General features: G+C 36.6%; 1 protein-coding gene across 2 annotated transcripts in view; it reads left to right on the top strand.

Moving 5' to 3' along the window:
• Hydr2 (abhydrolase domain-containing protein 2) overlaps positions 1-8,268 on the top strand; it is a 175,644-nt gene extending 167,376 nt beyond the window's left edge. For both annotated transcript variants that reach the window (XM_067146917.2, XM_067146918.2), the window contains exon 8: positions 5,139-8,268. The gene's annotated coding sequence lies outside the window, so the exon portion shown is untranslated. The remainder of the gene's footprint in view (positions 1-5,138) is intronic.
• Positions 8,269-13,015: the final 4,747 nt, after the last annotated feature.

Below are 13,015 nucleotides of genomic sequence, written 5' to 3'. Positions count from 1 at the left end.
ACAGCAGAGCAATTTCATATGCAGTAGCCTACTATTTGTTAGGAACACATGTACGACAGTTTGAAACTAGGGAATGCCACTTAAGAAATCGTTCATTGTAAATAAAATAAACATTTAAAGATAGGCTTACATCCCATGTGAGATGTCAATTATCGTACTGATATACTGTATGTGGACTCCAATATAACATGATTTTGTGATAGTCAACAAAAATTATGAAATAAATTCTATATAGACTACAGTAACCTACCAAAAAATGTAATTTTCTAATAAGTTTGATTTTTCGTAGTCTTGCTTATTTCCTCCCAGGCAGTTTTTTTACGTTGTCGTTGCAATAATGTTCGTGGGTCTTTTTGTAGATGAAATTATGTTTTTGAACTAAACTAATAAAGTTTTTCCATGTCTAGTATTAATAAGTTGAATAAACTATCCAAGAAAAAGCTGACTTTCCAGCTGAAGCTGATAAACATTTGCCGCTAAATTGTCATCCGAAAGACCTCGAATCGACAGTCTACGAAGTTGCGCGAATCTTGATAATTCTGTTGGATTCCGCTCCGCTAGTCGAAAAATATTCTTGACAGAAAATCCTGTTCCGTTCGGTTCGATTCGACTTGTGGCGATCGCCATCTCTATCTCACGTTTAAACACATTAAAAACAAGTTCTGTTTGGTTCGATTAAATTCCATTCCACTAGGTGGGAGCGGGCCTTTATCGAAAATAAATTGAAGGTTACATTCCACTATGTGCAACCGTGAGGAATGACTTTGGCCGCCATTTTGAATCAACCAACTTGAGTGATCGAGTCGAAACTTAAAGGTGCGAGTTTCAACATTCGCAACATCTGCGTGCTTATTCCATTCCACTTCCTGACAAGATTTTAATTTTGTTTTCAGTAAGTTATTAAGGAATTTCACATTTTCCGTGTCCATAACTAGGCTATCACAAGACAAATGTGCATTACGCTAATCAGTTCCACAAGATTATGTTCCTAATCCACATATAGGCTACCGTATCAGGCCACAAATATTAGGTACACTTCACTGTACCACTCAACACAAAATACATTTCTACCTTCTGAATGGAATGCGAAATACGAGCACAAACAGGCTCGCTCTGCTATTAAGCAATCTCGTTGCTAACTGGCGAGCAAACCTGAACATTCCTGAGGCTAACGGCTTGCACCCCGAAAGTGCAACTTGTCCTTTGAAATTCAGGAAGGCCTTTTCCCGTAATCACACAACTGTTGCGATGGCTCTTACCCAAGTTGGAAATAGTTTCTTTTAGAAGGAATGACAAATACAGTAACATTTTCAGGTCTAGAACAAAGTGATCATACTAATTGGTAATTACAAGTTGCCCATTTCATGACCGTATCGATGAGTATAATCAAGAAGTATAAATAACCACCTAATCGATACTTTATTATTGCCTCAGGCAAAATTGAATATAAATTAACACTTACAGGACATGTTTCGACCACTTAGTGGTCCTCTTCAGCTGTAAAAAGAAAAAATTGAGAAGAAAAAACATTAGGACAATAAGCACAAATAAAAGTTCTTTGGAGACTCCTTTGTTAAAAAATGGAGGTCATCAGAACAGGACATCTTGCCTCTCGTTCTTGTTTGGAAAAGATGTTTATTCTGCGCTGTCTAAAGGGTTTGTCTTTGAGCGCGACCTGGTGAAGTAACGATGTGACACAATCTGACAGTTCATGCAAAGCTCTGGAGAGAAGGGAAGTAGAGTTTTGTCATCTAAAATAACATGTGAGGGAGGAGGGAGATTGGGCTGTGCTTCTGCGATGTCATGTTTGATTATATCTCTTGTTCGTCTAGTCTGTTTCATGTTTACCCATTCCAATTATTTACTAACATTCTCGTATAAGATTTTTTTTTTCTCATTTTCGTTAAGATTCTCTTCACCGTTTTCTAATTTATCAAGAACGATGTGGATGTGTTCCAGGTTATTCATTAGATTTCCTTTATTTATCATACAGATAATTTGAAGGTCCTGTCTGATATTGGTGAATTTGTGGTTGGACTCTTTCATATGGGATCCCATGGCAGAAAATCTTTTGTATTTTACATTCCATCTCACAAAAAAAATCTGCTTATTATAGTTTCGTCAACAGAGCATTTGAAATTCCGCTAACAGAAACAGAAAGAAGGAACTATCTTTCATTCGTCAACAAGCTCTACATAACGGTTTCAGTTTGAAATTCATCAATAAAATCATTACTAAATGCAAATACCAACAACGAATTAAACTTAAACAGCATTCTGAAAAATAAAAAGGATATGTCAAATTCACCTTTAATAAGCCAAAGATTTACGAAATCACCAACTTATTCAAGAAACACAACACCAAAGTAGCCTTCTCAACAAACAACATGAAACATAGGTTCTTTAGTCACAATAAAGCTAATAAACTTAAAGATGACAAATTCCAGGGATCTGGTATTTATAAGCTAACTTGTACTCAGTGTAAAAAAAACTTACGTGGGACAATCTGGAAGGAACTTCTTAATTAGATATCAAGAACACGTCAATGCTGAAAAATACAAAAGATTCTCTGCCATGGGATCCCATATGAAAGAGTCCAACCACAAATTCACCAATATCAGAAAGGACCTTCAAATTATCTGTATGATAAATAAAGGAAATCTAATGAACAACCTGGAAAACATCCACATCGTTCTTGGTAAATTAGAAAACGGTGAAGAGAATCTTAACGAAAACGAGCAGAAATAACCATCTTATACGATAATATTAGTAAATAATTGGAATGGGTAAACATGAAACAGACTAGACGAACAAGAGATATAATCAAACATGACATCGCAGGAGCACAGCCCAATCTCCCTCCTCCCTCACATGTTATTTTAGATGACGACAAAACTTTACTTCCCTTCTCTCCAGAGCTTTGCATGAACTGTCAGACTGTCACATCGTTACTTCACCAGGTTGCGCTCAAAGACAGACCCTTGAGACAGCGCAGAATAAACATCTTTCCCAAACAAGGAGAGGCAAGATGTCCTGTTCTGATGACCTCCATTTTTTAACACAGGAGTCTCCAAAGAACTTTTATTTGTGCTTATTCTCCTAATGTTTTTTCTTCTCAATTTTTTCTTTTTACAGCTGAAGAGGACCACTAAGTGGTCGAAACATGTCCTGTAAGTGTTAATTTATATTCAATTTTGCCTGAAGCAATAATAAAGTATCGATTAGGTGGTTATTTATACTTCTTGACTAAGTGGTAATAGCGAAAATTCGTGAAGCAATAAGCTAGTTATTTTTATATAGATTTAATGCGGGACTTCGAATTTACGACTTGCTAAGCAGGAAAATGTGTTGATGAGTAACGCACTAACGAGGTTTCACTATACCTGTTCTTGGGTTTTGATTCACATGTTACAGTACATGCCATATTTGGTCAGTGACAATCCTTGCGAAAAAGACCAACTGACGATATATCGTCACTGGTAAAACTGGCTAAAAAGACCAGCTGACCATATTTCGTCAGTGGAATAAAAGGTTATCTGTAGGCCAAAAATTTTAACACATGAATACTATGACGCTAAATTAAATGTCTTGAAGGTCTTTTGGTACTGCTAGATTGAAGTTTGAGTATGAGAGTGAAAGCACGAAATAAACACAAACTACAGTGCAGCACATCCGAGTTACTGTCGAATTCTGCCTACAATTCGCAACTCGTGAGTTTACGAGAAACTCTCATTTACAAAGGCGATGGCTTTATCACTCAAAACGGAAAACACTCAAAATAATAATAATTATCCGCTTGGAAAGGAGGTACCATAAATAAGCAAACGATAAAGCTGAGAAGAGTGCATTAGGTTACTTGCCGCATCACATCATATGATGATGATGATTATTATTAATCTTTAACCCTTATAGGACCAGGTGAAGAAATGTGTACCAAATGCCAAGAAGGATGCCACGCTGTGTGCATTGCTCGTAACTAAGTTTTTGTAAGTGTGGAAAACAGGAGGTGTGTATTGGTGTTATTTGGAGGTTCCGGCCTTGTATCTAAGAAGTGCAGCCAATCAATGTGTGCTTACTGCTGTGCTGGTTTTTTTAGACTTCAGATGAAGTTGACAATAACAATATTTTGTTAATTTCAATCCGAACTTCAAAAAAATTTAATACGTAAAATGAAGTATGGAACGTAAAGAATACCTTTGCCATGGATAAATTTTGCTTAGTTTAGAAGTTAGTTATTTCATTTCAACATTTAAAAAACATTTTTAGTGTATGTATAAAATATTGTTGTTTTTTTTTAAATATTAATTTTGTTCAAACTGCCTCCGTTTACACCTCATAAGAAAAGGGGTTGTTTTCTCAAGATTTTGAAAAAAGGATCCTGAAGAAACTTTTATTACAGACTAAGTTGTGGGTTTCTGAAAGGAGATGTGAAAAAAATGCCTGGAACATCTTGGTCTTTTTCGCCATACCACATGCTAAACAGCTGGTCATCTTGGGTGCTCCCCCCTTGAATATATAGTGTCCTAAAAGGGTTAAGATGTGCAGTGGAATGGTAGGCTGAAATGGGTATGGTTGATTATATGTATAGTAGTGCTCCATGACCCACCCCCACCCCCTTTTTTTCCTCGATAAATCAGTCATCAATTCTACCCTACAAAATGATCAGAAAATTTATTCCTAATTATTTCTTAGCAGTCATTTAAATGCCCAGTTTTTTAGATTTAAAATATTTTGGTATTATAAAATAGAAGAGATTATATGCAAAAATCACTGAATATATTTTGAAGCTGAGGAACTATGGATGAGTCTAAAACTAGATTTTTAAAAAACACCACTGTAAACATTTATGGAATAGGCATTTTGAGTCTTGTAGAAATGAGACTTGACAGTGAATTTTTCTGATTTTACTGATACCATGAAGTGTATCAAATAATAATTCATGGTGTCACAAACTTAGTGAAAGGATAAGGAAACTGATTGTTTTAATTGTGAACTAGTTCATAGCTTACAACTTTCTCATTCCTTGTTTCCTTTGTCTAGGCATTCCATCGTAAAATCCTACTAAAGCTGTTGTAAAAATTAGTACGCCTTGTAAATACATGGAAGTTCTTTGCTACACATTCATTGTTTCTGTTGCAGTGGGAAAGAAGGATAAGGATACAGATGAAAGCCACAAAGCTCCACAAGGTCTTGCATCCTATTTCACTCCTTCAACACTTCATATTTAAAACACAGTGTGGAATGTCTTGTCAATCATGCCTGCTTCCTGGTGGACAAACGTTTTGGAGAGACATTGTCCGTCCATGCCCCAAGACTAAACCTAGTCTTCATTTATTCTGTAGGCTCAAGTAATACATCTTATTTCTTTAGTGTGTGCTGTGGCTGGCCCTGTTATATGGGCACTTCATTTATGTATTGGTAAAAATGTATAGAGATTTTTTAATATTCTATCTTTGTAACATTTTATGGATCATGATTTTTTTTACTATTCTGTGTATGATTTTTTTTGTCAGACACACACACACACACACACACTTACATTGTGGCAGTCTCAAAATCAAGCACAATTTGTACTGTTTCCCTCAAAAGATGTTTTGGTAGCATTTAGTATTTAACATAGTTGTAAATATCAATGTAAATTGTGGTGATGTGAGAAAATTAGTGCATTTGAATGTATGCAATTTGTGAGAGAACATTCCTTGTTACTTTCTTTAAAAGATACCTAAAACAGTTTATTGATATCTTGGGCAGAACTACTGGTGTGTTCATATAGAACAATACATTTTGTGCGAGTTTTTCTTGTTACAGAAATAATAGTCCATCTGTTTCTTCCTTCATCTGCAGAACTAATATTATTTATCTCTTGTGGTTCTTTGCGTACGAAATACGTGCTAGGTCGAAGGTTTCAGACTTGCAGAAGAATTTGAAATACCCAAACCTGATAACAGCATCATTTATCTCCTTTTTTTTTTTCTTTCTTTTTTCCCTCCTAACATTTTTAGTGCATTTGCTGAAACTGTCAGGCATTTGAGACTGTCTTTAACTTTTTTTTTTGTAAATATGTACAAAACTATATTGAACTTCCAGAGACAAAAAAAACAAAAAAACAAAACAGTATTGATAAAATGAAGATAACTATTTTCATGGTAGCAGTCTGGCTGTAAAATTGTAGACATTCCTTTCAGTAAGAAATTGTTCTATTTATTTCAAACTTGAAGCTGAGGAACAGAAGGAATTAAATGGATTTACCATGTCTTCCCATATAGCACCAGGGAGTAGTGTAGGTTGTACAGTACAAGCTATGTATTGTGAGAAGCACCTTTTATATATGTTCAACTAGAGAGTATTTTTTATCAAGCTTTTTAAATATTAAAACAGTGTTACTAGCTATGTATCTCATGATGATCATAGTATTTTTTAAATTCAGTTGCTGTTTGGGCAGTGTGTGGTAGTGCACATACGTGTGAAGAATTTTACCAAAGTAACACATCTTCGTATCACACTGGCATGTTCACTGTACATTCCAGAGAAAAACTGTTAAGAAGTCATAGTGTTAATGGGACGTTTATGTTTTTGAAAAACTTGTGAAGAAACGGTTCACTTAATAATTGTGTTAATCTTTATTTCAGAACCTGGCAATTATAAATTTACTAGTCAATATTTTCCCCATCTATGCAAAATTGTGATTGATCTTCACGTGGAAATGAAGATGACTGTTAGTCAGGTGGGAGTGTTAGCTTATCAGCTTCATATGTCATAATAACTAAACATTTGGCTTATTGTAATTGACTGATTTCACCATCATTAGTGTAAACTGAACTGGTTACTTGATCTGCTGAGTTGAAAGTAGCAGTTGGGGGTGGCATTTAACTGTTATTTGTGATGTCAGCATAAGGGTTTCATAAGAGTTAACACTCATGTTGTTTTTAGAGATTTGTTGAAGCAGAATGTGCAATGCTTTCTCCTTTTAAAGCAGTGAGTAATAATATACCTTTCTGCACGTATACCTGTCTTACAAACGATCATTTGGCCTTTGTATACAGCAAAATTATTCTAAGTATAGAAAACACTTCTGACCAAAGCAGACAAATTACCTTGAATTTATTTGCACTTTAATTGTGGAAAATACAGCATAGCTTCAGAAATTACAATAAAATTGTAAGTCATATAGCAGTATTCTTCATTTGTGCATTAGCATCTTTTCAGTGTTATCTGATGAGAGAAGTTGTAAGATAAAGCAGGTGATGCAGCTGGTAGATGCTTATCTCCCTTGCTCCTGACTTTGGGATCATATCCCAGCAATGTTGATTGACATTTAAATGGACTTTATTGCGAGAGATAAAAGAACCCATTAATAAAAATGTGTTAATTGTTAAATAGTTAAACATATGACATTATTAATGATTCCCTTTACAACATGCTAGAAGTACCTGTCCCAAGAACTAAGATGGATAGAAATATATTTGTTCACTTTACAAACATTACTTATAAGAAAATAATAGCCTCCCACTTGAGCTGAGACTATTGTACTGGAAGTGTGTACTAATCAATATAAGTTAAAATCAGTTTAGGGTGATCTCTGGGAGATATTTTACATATATTTTAGAGAAATATTGTATCGCTATTGGAAATTTCCAAATCATGGAAATGAGAAATGCATTCGGAATGTGTGTGTATAAATTCACTTCAGTATACTTTTGCAAATGTTTGTGATTTGAAACTGTTAAGTTTGCTCTTTTCAGTATTGTTCCTGTGACAGCTGCCACATTTTCTTTCTTTACTGTTCCTCGTTTTTTTAATTAAGTAGCTGTTAGGTATTGAAATAATTTTGTTTGTATGATAGTAGTAAATAATGGTTGAGTTGGAAGTTAATATGGCAGTAGTCGGTGTTAATATTTTGTCAACATATATCTGATTTTGTAAACATGGTGCTATGTGTATGTGTACATAATGGAATCACTGTACTGAAACATGAATGTGGACAATCTTAATCGATAAACTAGCAATTGTTGTGATTTTTTATTTTCTAATGTAAAGCTCGATATACACAGCTTAAAAGCTAGCCTTATGTGATATTTAACCCTTTTGAAAATGTTCCTTTTGAAAACTGTTACATTGGAGTGATAAACATTCCCTGTTAACACTGGAGAGTGATAAGATAAAAGAATTTTTTAACAAATAGAATTGTTACTAGTGTTAACAGACCTTCATGTTGCTGCATTTCTATGTATTGCATTTATTATGAATTAAATTTAATACCTGCTATAAATTTTTCTTTTAGCCTACTACCCATTGAATATTTTCACACATTCACTCCTGCATAAGGTGGATAAGAAATTCACTGTGCCAGACTGACCACTGATGAAGGGAATGGTTGAATTTCTGAAACATGTTTGGTGAATAAATAATTTTCTTTCATTAATAAGTGTATTGACAAGGCTGATTCAAATATAACTATTTCAAATATTTCTGTACTACATTCAGATGGTTGAGACGCTGGCCTTCTGACCCCAACCTGGCAGGTTCGATCCTGGCTCAGTTCTGTGGTATTTGAAGGTGCATACATCAGCCTCATGTCGGTAGATTTACTTGGCACATGAAAGAACTTCTGCAGGACAAAATTCCGGCACTTCGGTGTCTCCAAAAAACATAAAAGTAGTTAGTGGGACGTAAAGCAAATAACATTATTATTAGAAATTCCATGTATAGAATATTGCATCCAAGTCAAGGTGCAAACGACTGCGTGCTGAATAACTCTATTAGAATTTATTGCTAAATGCTTCTGGCAACAAAGTTAGTTTAAAAACATAGATGGCAGATGAACAACATTCTTCATCCTCGTGCCTGCAGACCACAGCAATCGACACACCACATTCCAGTGATTTAATCTTCACATCAGTGGGTGGTCAGAATGAATATAACAAAAACAAAGCCACATTTCTATAAAAAGAAATGTAACCAGTGATGATTCAGCTGATGAACTTTTACTTGAAATGGAAGAAAGTGACTGTGAATCTGATGTAGCCACTGTACAAAATGAAATACAACAGACCGAAGTGACAGTTGAGCGTAGTGATGGGCAACGCTCTCGCTCGAGACTCTCGAGACTGACATCGCAGATCTTGAGAATCCCGAGACCGATCCTCCTGTAGCGCAAGCTGTGCGACGTACCAGTAACTACGACTGTAAACTGATAGTATATCATTGGCAGTTATTGTGTGAAATAACTTTCCTTATGAAAACGTGTGAGCCGATAAATTTTGTCAAAAGCCTGGAAAAATGCTGCATGTTCAACTATGAACCCCTTAATCCATTAACTAAATTGGAAACAGAATGTCAGTATCTTAAACTGTTCACGACTTATTTGGGGTGGGCATCTTAGGTGAATAAGAATGCATAATTTGTGAATAACTGTAGGTAGGATGTACACCTACTTGGATACTAGAGGCGTGCATTATTCGAACCCGAGACGGGGAAGATGTGCTTTGCAACATACGCAACCCCCATTACACATGAGTGGAACATGTAACAGGGGTAATGGGCAACGCTTTCAAGACCGATTCTCGTGTGTTGCGAGCTGTGCGACGTCCCAGTAACTACGAGTGTAAGCTTGATAGTTATCAGCAGTTCCCACATGGAAACGTGTGTGAAGATAAATTTTTTCAAAATCCTATGAAAGCACTGCATGTTGAACTATGAGCTCCTTATCATTAACGAAAGTGAATACAGAATGCCAGCATCTTAAACTGTTCACGAGTTATGTCAGGTGGACTTCTTAGCTGAATAACCCGTATAATTTGTTAATAAGTGTTATTAGGATGTAATTCTACCTGGATGGCTCACAATCGTTGTCGGCAGGGTAGTTTCTTGTGATTCAGACCGGGCCGGAGGTGTTCTGTGAAGATTCCTCTTCATTGATGTTATGAGTTTGTAAGTGCCGGATAATCCCAGAAGTATTTCTGCCGATGTATTTTACTTCTTTTGAATAAGCAACACAGTGGGCTGTGTTATGTGACCTCTCTTAAAAATGACATACACGACTTACGTTGCGTTTCAGACATCGTCTTCAAGTTATCGAGTACAATTCGACACAGTTCACATAGCACCGTCAAATTTCGAAGTACCTGCCTAATTATGACGCGAATACTCTATAGCAATTTAGATTGCACATTCCACTCATGCGTAATGGTGGTTACATATGCAGCAAGGCGCATCTTGCCTAGTCTCGAGTTCGAATAATGCGCGCGTCTAGTATCCAGTTACGTGTACCTACAGTAGCCGTCAGCGTCTGGACTTAAACCACTCATTCGTGTACCTACCAGTGCATACAATGCTCGAATGCGTATCCTGTATAATTGTTATACTGCGTCAAAATAGACCTCGGTATAAATGAACGCCCTAGTCGCTTGACACGTATTTACGAAAATGAGAAGGCCCGTGGTTGGCTATTCGCATATTTGGAACAAACAACATTCAGCTCAGACTCCCTGCAGGCCTACGACACGCTGCTCGCCGCACATTGTGGGGACAACGCTCTCGAGATTTCTCGAAATTTCTTGCAAGAAATAATGCCTGCGCTAGTCTCGAAATCTCGAGACCTAGTCTCAGACTGTCCATCAATAGTTGAGCGTTCTTCCTATTGTCCATCTCGGCCATCATCCACAGCTAGGTACAGAACTGAATATGTGTGGAAAATTAATCATATACTTCATGAATTTATTTTTTAATGATTTTTTTTTTTTTTTTACTACGCTTGCGATCGAACAAATCTCTATGCAGAGGAAGTTGTTAGTGATGAACAACACCCTTTCACCAAATACTAACTTCTTCAGACGTGAAAACCCATTGGTGTCGGAGAGTTTTAAATATTGTTAGGGCTAATGTTCATCACAGAAATTATCCAGAAACCAGATTTGACTATACTAATTGTAATCAAAATCAAAAAATGAAAATTTTAAAAACTGAAATTTATTAATGAAGGATACAAAGCATAAGGAATAAATTTTCTCCTATTTAATTGTTTAGTCTAGTTATGGCACTGCTCTCGCTCGAGACCGATTCTCCTGTGCCGCGATATGTGCGACGTGTCGGTAAGTAAGCGTGTAAGCTTCATAGTATATCGTGAGCAGTTATTGCATGAAATAACATAATGATATGGATACGTGTGAGCCAATAAATTTTGTCAAAAGCCTGGCAAAGTACGGCATGTTCAACTATAAACCCCTTAATACCATCAATGAAAGTGAAGACAGAATGTCAAGCAGTGGCGGTGCGTGACTTTCGTCACTGGGGGTTCAACAGAAGAAGAAGAAAAATGCACCTCCCCTCAACCTCCCCACCACCACGACTCCTGTTGTGGGCCATAATCTCCCAAAATAAGATAGAAGTTTTGGAAATGTGATCGAATACGAGAGAAACAGACAATACATGCCGATATTTACCACGTGCAAACTAAGAAATATTTCATAATCAACTTACCCTGTGCAGACAGCATATCCAAAAAATCCATCCTGCGCTCCTTGAGAGGTGCAAACTTATCTATAACTGCTTCATTGAAGTCCATAGAGTCTCTAACCAAGTTCTTTTCAATCGACAGCATAGAAAGAGCATTAAGTCTATCCTCGGTCATTGTGCTGTGCAAAAAGTCTTTATTCTCTTCTGAGTTGAGAAGCAACTTTTTACTTCCGATGTCATCATAGGAATAGCTACAACTATATTTACAAGTTTTATGCAAGTTTGATTCTCAGTTTCGGTTTGTCAAGAAGTGCGTAGGCTTCACACGCTTTGTACAAAAATGAGTGGGGAAACTGCTTCTCGAAGCTACCGAAATTCTCAGCTTGAAACAGGTTTGCTGCAAGGTGGTGGTTTGTGAATTGAAACTGTTCCTTTGCTTAAAGAAAGAGTCACAAATTTATTTTGTCTCGACTCATTTCGAGGTACGCAGCTGCCTTCGTGATACATTCACAGTCATGTTCATCAGCGATGTGGTCAATTTTATTTTCCCGAACCATTTTCATAGCAGCCTCGAAACCTGAAAGTGTGCCTTTGACTTCCAACGGATCTGAATTTCGCTTTTGTAGCTGACTGTATAAAATGTCTACATGAGACACTATCTGACTGAAGACAACTATCCAGAACTGAAATAACGGGTGCTCCAATTTTAAATGCAAATATCTTGCTTGCGACATTGTAATGGCTGAGGATGCTTGGTAGACGAGCGAAATGTCCCGACTGTAGTATTAAGTCAAGGATAAAATCGTTAAAAAATTTTTTTTTATGTATTTAATAGGTGGAAAACAAATATTTGTATTATTTTATATGGTGTTCGACTGTCGAAGTAGTTTCCAGTTGATACAGGCATTCGATGAGGGCATCTCTGTTACCGTAAACTACTTCAACGGTCCTTGATTTAAAATTCCATGTTGTGTTTGAAACATGAGGTACTAGTCTACCAACAACTTTGGTCAATACACCTGATCGCTGTGGGGAGTTGTGAAAGAAGCTGGGGATTTCACTTCAATCTGCAAAAAATATGAGGACATCCGTATTCTGGCTTGTCGCTTGGGCCATGACTAAGTTCAAAGAATGGGCATAACATTGAAATAAGGTGCATGCTTATCATCTTCCCTGATGAGAGCTTGCACTTCGGAATGGTGACCACTCATTACATTTGCCCCATCGTAACTTTGTAAAATGAACTTATCTGGGTTATCCACAACACTCTGCTGTTGTCTTAGCGTCATGACTAGCGGGTGAGAGGAAACCCTAGCTGTGCTGTAGTTAATATATCGGTGGTCTCGTCTGTGATTACCGAAATGAAGTGCGCTGTGGTGATTTCCTTCTTAATTTTCTCGTGACAGATTTCAAACATGCACGAAAGCCATTCATTCCAAATGCTGAATGGCTTTCGAGGTGCCTTTGAGAACAGTAGCATTGGACAGATGGTCCCTTAATGCAATGTCATTTTCAGAACTAAAATTAAAGAGGCCTCGAAATATACCAGGATTCGATGATTC

The sequence above is a fragment of the Anabrus simplex genome, chromosome 5 (assembly GCF_040414725.1).
Source record: "Anabrus simplex isolate iqAnaSimp1 chromosome 5, ASM4041472v1, whole genome shotgun sequence".
Lineage (NCBI taxonomy): Eukaryota > Metazoa > Arthropoda > Insecta > Orthoptera > Tettigoniidae > Anabrus > Anabrus simplex.
The sequence above is the reverse complement of the archived record's forward strand: the minus strand, read 5'-3'. Positions and strand labels throughout refer to the sequence as shown.